Raw genomic sequence first — 9,343 nt, 5'->3', positions numbered from 1 at the left:
CCAACACCCACCCCCGAGCATGGCAGTGACCCTGGAAGGAACAACCCAGGTCCCCGGTACAGGGAATCCAGGTCCAGACAAAGAATGGACTTCACCCACAAAGTTCATGGTTGTTTTGTTTCGGCCAGCCTTGAGGACGGGCCCCACAAACTGGCCTTTATCTAGCCTAACTCGGAGCTCATGGCAGCGCTGAGCCAATGGTCCTGGGGTGAGAGGTGGGATTTGTCGCTCACGTTTAAGGTACATGTATCTGTCACTGATGCTCAGCAAGTCCAACAAGCCATGGACTAACCAAAAGCGTGGACGTCAACTCACCAGAATTAGGAACGGTCAGAAAAGAAAGATGCTCTGGGGAATAAAGGCTCTGAAAAGTTCTGAAATTTTCCCGGAAACCTAAAGGTCATGCAGAAGCAGCCCAGGGCTGTGTGTGTGCTCAAGAAGCTTGGGAGGAGGCCCTAAGCGTTCACCTCTGACTGACCTTCAGGCTCCGGGCGAGCAGGAAACGAAGGCAAAGGCAGAGTTGTAGGCTCGAGGCTCACGGGGCGTCCTCGCGGGGTCTGCTCCAGTGGGTGTTTGTCTACTTCTAGGCATTTCGGGCTTTGGAAGAACCACGAAACAAACTCAACAACGACAGTCAGCAGGAACAACACGACCTGGGGAGGACAGGGAGGCTCACTGATGGAGCTGTCACGCTATAATAAGCGAAATGGCTGCTTTTCACAAAAATTCTGAGCCAGGCAAAGAAACAATCAAGCGTGGCTCATTCACAGGCAGCGAAAGCAACGAAACGATGCTCTTCCTAAGGTAACACACTCTGTGGACTGAGGAGACAGAGACTTTGCTTATTTTTTAAAGATTTACTTATTTATTTGAGAGAGAGAGAGAGTGAGTAGGGTGTGGAGCACAGAGGGAGAGAGAGAGAGAGAATCCCAAGCAGACTCCAAGCTGAGCACGGATCCCTGTATGGGGCTTGATCTCACGACCCTGAGATAAACCAAGAGTCAGATGCTTAACTGACTGAGCCATCCAGACATCCCAATACAAATTTTAAGTCAACCATCTTAAATATGCTTAAATATTTGTATATCACATATCTGGTTAAGGGCCTAGTGTCCAGAATATATAAAGAACTCTTACAACTCAATAACAAAGACCACAAATAAAATGGCAAAGGACTTTATTTTGGTTTTGGCTTTGGTTTTTTTTTTTTTTTTTTTGAACAAAAACATTTTATTATTTTTTTCCACTGGAAAATCTTAATTCATTTTTTAAAATTTTTTATTATTATGTTCAGTTAGCCAACATATAGTACGTCACTAGTTTTTGATGTAGTGTTCAACAATTCATTAGTTGTGTATAATACTCTGGGCTTATCACCACACATGGCCCCCTTAGTACCCATAACCTGGTTACCGTACTCCCCCCCATTCCCTTCTGTAACCCTCAGTTTGTTTCCCAGAGTCCAGAGTCTCTCATGATCTGTCTCCCTCTCTGATTTCTTTCCATTCCGTAGCCAAAGGACTTAAATAGGCATTTCTTCAAAGAAGATATATAAATGACCAGTAAGCACATGAGCAAATGCTTGACATCTTTAGTCATTAAGGAAATACAAATCAAACCACAGTAAAAGACCACTTTACACCCACAATAAAAAATCGCTTCTCGGCCTTTTGGCTAAGATCAAGTGTAGTACACCCACAATAATGGCTATAATTTTTTAGAAATGAAAACAACAGATAATGGGAGGATGTGAAGAAATTGGAACACCCATGCATTTCTGGTGGGAATGAGAAATAGTATTTTAGAACAGTATGGCGATTTCTCAATAATTCAAGTGTTACTGTATGGCCCATTGATCCCATTCCCGGTTATACCCAAGAGAAATGAGAAAATATGTCCCCCTGAAAAAATCTGCATCAATGTTTATAGCAGCATTATTCACAACAACAGCCAAAAGGGGGAGCCGGTACAAGTCTCCACTAACTGGTAAGTGGATAAACAAAATGTAGTATATTCCAGGCAATGAAATATTACTTGACAATAAAAAGGAATAGGTACTGATCGGTGCTACAACACAGATGAACCTTGGACATGTTATTCTACTTGAAAGAAGCCAGCTGAAAAAAGCTACACGTTGTGTGGTCACACCCACATAGCCTGTGGCCACCACTTAAGATATGTTTATTTGATGTCCGGTGGTGACAACCACTAGTAACTCCTAGACTGGTTGGCATCAAGGGGATTTCCTCCTTCCACCTAAAGGTAGAAAGGTATCACAGAACACTTGTGGTTTTGTTTTATTAGTTGTTGGGTTTTTTTAAGATTTGTTTGAAAGAGAGAGAGACAGAGAAAGCAAGAGAGAGCACGAGCAGGGAGGAGAGGGAGAAGCAGGCTCCCCACTAAGCAGCGAGCCTGATGTGGGGCTCGATTCCAGGACCCTGGGATCATGACCTGAGCTGAAGCCAGACACTTAACCGACTGAGCCACCCAGGCGCCCTAGAACCCTTGTGTTTTAACCATGTTCTCTTTGCATACAAGAACCACAGTGGCATCTCAACAGCCAATAAGAGACATTTAATGGAAAGTCATGAAATGCAAAGGCAGGAACGATAGCAGGCTTAACACCTGGAACCTGGCCTATAGATCCCCTCAGGATCCAAAGCAGCCAACAGCTCTCTTTGCTCTCCTTCCCCTCACTCTCTTTCCAGGGAGGTGTGCGTCTCATCTCTCCTCTCTGAAAACCTGCTCATCCTTCCTTTGTTCTGTAGACCAGCTTCCATGCGTCTCCATTCACATGGCACAAGATGGTTGCCCAACATGGTCATCTCGACCCCCTTGCTCTACATATCGTAAATTCCTGTGTGAGGGTCTATGTATTCCTCTGTGAAAGTGATGTCCGACCCAGGTGCAGAAAGCTATGGCCACAATAAGGGGATCATATAGTATAAGATGGCTGCAGGAGCCTGACCTAGCCATGTACATGATGGTGGGGGAGGGGAGATCTTCAGAGGGGAGAGTCTCGATCTTGTAGGCTCTCAAATGGGTCCTCTTCCTTGTGAGGGTGTCTGTTTCCAATAGGTCAGGAGTACAAATGTACAAAGGATAGATCTTGGATTCTGTGTAGGTGTGTGTCCTTATGATGTTATCGTGACGTTCCCTCCTGCCATATTTTTCTCACGGTAAGTTGGCTCTAAAGATAAAATTCATAAATGATTAATCATCATTGACACGATCGTCATCATTGCTCAGCATAACTGATGTACAATAAACTACATGCATTTGAAGTATACAGTTTGATAAATTTCAATACATACATGAAACCAGCTCTACAATCAAGATGGCGAACATAACCATCTTCCCTAGAAGTTTCCTTGCGCCCCCTGGAGATGCATCTTTGAGGCCACCTCCCTCCCTTGAACAACTACTGATCCGCTTTCTGTTACAATGGATTCACTTGCATTTTCTGAAGTTTTGTGTAAATAGAATCACAGAGGACACACTCTTTTTCTCTGGCTTCCCTATTTGTTAGAGTTGCTAGATTCGTCCTCATTGTTGATGTACAAAAAGCCCCATTCCTCGTTGCTGGGTTCATTGTACCCCATGATGTTGAGGCTTTCTTCAACATTCTCCACACAGAGACTGTCAGGGTTCACGGGGATACAATAAAAGTTTACACCAGTTACCGGCAAATGTACGTGGCGGGATAGATCAGAGCCAAGTATGGAATAAAGGCTTCACTCACGTTGCTAAAAATCAGCAGAGCTGATTATGCTTTGTTTATGTGAGTGATTAACAAAGACTGTGGATTGCAATGATTTCTAGGCTACGCAGCAGGAGGCTCTGAAAAACCAAGGGTGGGAGGGAATCAGCAGCGGGGAGGCGGGGGGGGGGGGGGTGGCGGAGCACGGGTCTTAGCTTTTGCCCAGCTGTGTGACCCAGGAGAAGTCACTTCCCATTCCTGAGCCTCAGTTTCCTTATTCACCAAATAGGGAAACTGGACAATGCTTTCTCAGCCTTAGCAGTTGTGGAGTCTCCTTGGCTTGACAGTGTCAGCATATGAGCTCCCTTCCCTGGGCTCTGCTACATCCCAGGCAGATCAACCCACTGCCAAGGTTAAGCCGCTCTTGTCCATTTCACCATTTCCCCCGGGAACTCAAGATGCCGGTGGGGGGTGAGTTTTTTTCCATTAGTGTCCAATTACACCAGGCTTCTTCTTTCAAAAGCCCTGTGCTGCCAAATTCGGCTTATGTAGCCAGCTGCAGCTCTGGGCTTGGCATTCGTCCTTGGCACGGAGGAAAGGAAAAGCCCTCTTCTGGAGCGTCTCAGATCCACGCCGCTTCTGGCTGACACAAACATGCCTGCCGGGGCTCCTTCTGCAAACTCGCCGCCCGGGGGCGGGAGGGGGCAGCTTCCTCTGTCTCTGGGCACCCTGACGGCCCTCCCCTCCTGTATTCTCCCGAGACTTAGCAGGGACGCAAGAACCAGGGATTGGAGAAGAGAGGATTCCCAGGAAAGGAGGTCAGCACGAGCCCTGCGGCAGGGCTGATGAAGGAAACGGGGAGGCAGAATCGCTGTGTGGAGATGGAGACAGGAGCCACGTCACCTCAGTACCTTCCTGACACGCCCAAGTCCATGTCATCACACTCTGCACACAGAATATCCACTCCTCCCTCAGCAACCTATTGCTCTGTTTCCTTGGGTCTCCCCAGCAGCCTGAGGACCACAGCAACCCCCAACCTCCACCCATTTCACAGAGAGGGAAACTGATGTCCCACGGGAGTGGATGGTGTCCCGCAAAATGGAAAATCAGGGAGCTCAGTCAGAGCCTGTTCGGGCTCCAAACCCCAAAGCCTGCATGCCAGAGACACTGACTGAGCACTTTCCAAGGAGTCAAGGATCTGCTAGGCGTGGCCTCTTCCTTCAGGGACCTCTGTCCCGCAGCAAAGGCGGAGAGTGCAGTTTCCAAGAGAGGGACCGAGGAAGGGCTGTGGGCATGAGAAGAGGGGCAAGGAGACTCCCAGCTGCGGGGAGCACCTCGCTTTTCCTCCGTCCTGCCCTTCCTGCCACCCCGCCGAGCAAGCCGCCCATGAAAGCCGGGGAAGACAGACAACTTAAGTTTCCCTTCTTGTTTTGAGTCATGATCAAAAAGTACAGAAAAAGGAAATAAGCAAAAGATATTTAGAGGGAGGAAATGCCCTTGGGCTTTTGTCTAAAAATTTCTGTTCACACTAACTTTGCTTTTTTTTTTTTTAAACTTTCAAGAACCATTTAATGCATCCTAGCTGAGAGATGGAGAGACTCTGAACGACTGGCTTTCTGGTCTGGTAGCCCAGGAAAGGGTTAACTCTGATGCTCTCTGCAGCCCAGAAGAGCCTGTGTTGCTTCTCTGACAAAAGAGAGGCCCATTTCTTCCTGTCCACCTTCACCCACACACTTGCACCTGTTTTGGAGCCAGCTTACTATATCCTGTCTGCAATCACAATGCTTTTCGAAGCACTTGGAACAGAAGTGCTACTACTCACTGTGTTCCTGCTCTGTGGAAGCAGAGTGCTAAATTCTCCAAACGTCTTTCTTATGGCTCACAATTCTACCACCCTGGTTTTCCAGATGAGAAAACCGAGTCGTGGGGTAAGTAATGGGTTTTACACTCACAGAGTTCCTAAGCCAGGGAGCCGGATGGAACCCGAGCAGAACCTGGATTGGTCCCCTCGCCGGAAACAGGACCACTGCTCTCTGCTGCCAATTACCTTCTTCCACCGTTTCTACTCGCGTCACTCCTTTGCTTAAAATCTGTGGTGCTCTCCCCTCACCCTAAGGAACAGGCTGCCTGGGGAATACGAGCCGAGCTTCTCGGAATATCATTTCTCATCGAGTTTTCTATTCATTTGTCTGTGTAGTCATTATAAATCAACAAATAATAGCAAGCCCTGACATTGGCTTGGAAGCACTTTTACATACCATCTCCCAAAACCCTTGAGCAGCGGCAGGTGAGCAAACATGGTTAAGCAGGGACCGCGGTTTGTCAAGAGGCCAGACATTCCTCCCTCGTTCTCGAGAGCTCGGTGCTTCCTTCCTCCTCGGGAGCTCCCAGGTTCCTTCATTCCTCTCTGCCTCACCATGCTGTTGCTCCTCCCAGGGACATCCCTCACCCCGCCTGGGTTACACATCCAAATCCTTCTGGGTTCCTTCCTTTTTTTTTTTTTTTTAAGATTTTATTCCTTTATTTGAAAGAGAGAGAGCATGAGCAGGGGCAGTAGGAGAAGCAGACTCCCCACTGAGCAGGGAGCCTGATGCAGGACTCGATCCAAGGACCCCAGTATCATGACCTGAGCGGAAGGCAGACGCTTAACCGACTGAGCCACCCAGGCATCCAAACCCTTTGTGGTTTCTTTACCCAAATGACCCACCTTTCCTGGGCCTCTCTTAACGACCTGAAAATACCCACTGCTGGAGAACTCACTACATTGTTAGATGAATTTGCTGGCCAGATGGTCTTTCTCGGCGGACTAGGACCTCCTCTAGAGCAGAGATTATGTGTTGTGAGCGTGACCTTAGTTAGGAAGCCAGGATGGACTAGTGATGGATGACGGAAGAAAGACGGACCACTGAAGAAAGACGGGATTCAGGGCAAAGCTGTGTTTCTGTGCTTCCAGGATTCATGCAACACTGAACCAGCCTTCACCAAGAACGACTACAGTACGAGTTAGGGCAAAGAGAAAAGGTGAGCAGGGCAGAAATGGTAGCGTGGTGGGTGGTCAGTAGGGTAAGTGTCGGACTCTTGGTTCCGGCTCCGGGTGTGATCTCATGGGTCATGGGATGGAGCCCCGTGTCCAGCTCTGTGCCAGGCAGAGAGTTTACTGGAAGATTCTCTCCCTCTGCCCCTCACCCCACTCACTCTCACTCTCTCAAATAAATAAATATATATATTTTTTTTTCCAAAAAGGATATGGTAGTGTGTGTATGTGTGTCTGTGCGTGTGTGTGTGTAGAGACAGAAGAGGAATAGATCTATACTCTGTGTGTATATGTGTATATGTGTGTGTAATGTATATATATGTGTATGCGTATGTGTCTGTGTGTATGTATATAGTGTGTGTGTAAATGCACGCCTGTGGACATATGATAGTGTGCATAGTTGTGTGTGGCCACATAATGTGTATTCACACGATCTGTGTACGCACGTATACATCATGCCTTGTGTGTGTGCCTGAATGCCACGCAAGCAGCAATCTCAGGATTTGCTGCTACAAAGCTCACTCCTCCCACACAGCATAGACACTTTGTAACAAAAGAAACACCCTGCGGCTGGGCTCCCTGGGGGGGGCATCCTGGGAAAGAAGCTGGAGACTTAGGAAGGAAGGCAGTTTGGAGAAAACGCACTAAAACCAAACCAGAGTGAAGAGGCTGGTTAGCAAAAATGATTGCCCTTTAAAAAGAAAAAAAGCAGGATGGATGGAAATCACTGGAATCGATTACTGGGAGGAGAGCAGTGAACCTGGAGCAGACGCTTCAGGAAGAGGCAGGGGTAGGATGTCTTGGGGTAAGGAGGGAGAACCCGACAAACATAGACTTCTCTCTTTCCAACACCTTAGCCTTGAAAGGAGGACAAGGGAAGCAGCGTTTCCCGTCAGGCAGGATCAAAAAATCAAAACCGGGGCTATATTTGGTCCCGGGGAGGTGGGAGAGCTCAAGAGTGTAGACGGGAGGCCCAGGTCCCCCGGGAAAGTCCCGGAGCTCACATCCTGAAGCCCAAAGCACCCGCCACAGGCAACAAACACAGCCGAGACCCCAGCTCACCTCACCCTGCACATGTGGTCACACAGACTCTCCCGCAGGGACTCCGGGACTTGGGTTCTGGAATGATCCACGTTCACAGATGAGGACGCCCAGGCAGAGGCTAAGTCATTTTTCTAGAGTCACTCAGCTAGGAAAGGTCCAGAGTCAAGCTTCCCCTGGGGCAGTCTGGCTGTATGTCCCTACCAGTGTGCAGCGAAGGAGACAGAAAACAGAGATCTTGACCTGGGTCCTGCTTTCCCGTGGCCTGCTTGCTTACACTGCCTTTGAATCCAGGAAAATTCACATCCAAATAATGACGGGTGGGGGTGGGGGTAACCTCGGTGCCTGAGGGCAGTGGCAGTGGCCGGGGAGGAGGAGCAGACAGAAGTCATGGGCTGGTGGCTTGGGGGGTTTATATCTCTCCAGCAATTGTGGAGAGTTTCAAAAGCATCCGAAGACCTGAGTTCGAGAACTGACTCCTCCGTCTAACATTCTAACAATGGAGAGCAAGTCACCTCACCTGGGTGGGTACCAACTCTCCATCCGTAACACAGGATGGTCATCATAACGGTAATAATAGCAACCGTCCGACCTCCCTTTGAGCCTAACGAGCAAGAGGAACAATGTGTAAAAGCATCAGAGTGCATGCAAAAGTGAAGTATTTCACTCTCATTATTTCGAGACTCTTCTGAAAAGCCTCTCATCCTCTCCACTCCCCTACCTCAGCTGCCAAGGTATTAAAAACTAATAAAACATCCACCAAGAGAAAGCGTTTCTGGGCCCAAATAATTTCCATGGGTGTAATTGGCCCAAAATGCAAAATTCCCTAACACAGTGAGGCCACGGGGGACATTTTACAACATCTCTGAGAGCAAGCTGTGACAAACTGTCATTGTCGCGGATCTGTCAGCAGCCCGGAGCTGCTCAAGTAACACTTGCACCCCGTACTTCACGCCTGCCGGTCCCCGCCCGTCACTTCTCCTGTCCTTCCTCTGCATGGTATGTCGCCCGTCCTACTCCGAGGCAGCAAGTTCCCCTTGCCTCTGATGGACTGTTTGCACATTCACATGTCAGTATAATCCGTAAGACCTGGCATGGAGCCTCTGCCCCCCGAGGAGGCAGCGGCCTTTGTGAATAAGCCCAAGGAGCATATGTATTGGGAGGGAACGTGAGACCATCAGCAGAGGAGCTGGGCATTGTGACTGCAACTTGCCAGAGACTGGGAGAGCATGGACACCCTTCCGGGAGTCTCACCGGGCAGGAACCCAGGTCCTTAGGCAAATGCTTCACCTTTAAACAGGCTAGTTTGGTTCGCGTGTGATGAGCCTAGAACTACATGCAAAGTTGCCCTTCTTCATACTTGTCTGCCTAAACTGTCTTGATGTTTTACTTTACCCTATATAACTCTGTTCCAAAGATAAAATGAAAACAAATAGGCTGCAGCCGCTTGGGATGGGTTTCGTGACAGGTGACATGTGTGTGGTCGGTCATAGGGACATTGAGGGCGGCAAGTAATCTGGGAGAGCATCTGGAACACAGTCTCCTTTTACAAATGAGGAACCAGGGAC

At 48.4% G+C, this 9,343-nt stretch overlaps 1 pseudogene; it reads left to right on the top strand.

Moving 5' to 3' along the window:
* Positions 1-1,654: 1,654 nt before the first annotated feature.
* LOC123955809 lies at positions 1,655-1,832 on the top strand (annotated as a pseudogene).
* The last annotated feature ends 7,511 nt before the right edge of the window (positions 1,833-9,343 follow it).

This window comes from Meles meles, chromosome 13 (assembly GCF_922984935.1).
Source record: "Meles meles chromosome 13, mMelMel3.1 paternal haplotype, whole genome shotgun sequence".
NCBI classification, from domain to species: Eukaryota; Metazoa; Chordata; class Mammalia; order Carnivora; family Mustelidae; genus Meles; species Meles meles.
The sequence above is the reverse complement of the archived record's forward strand: the minus strand, read 5'-3'. Positions and strand labels throughout refer to the sequence as shown.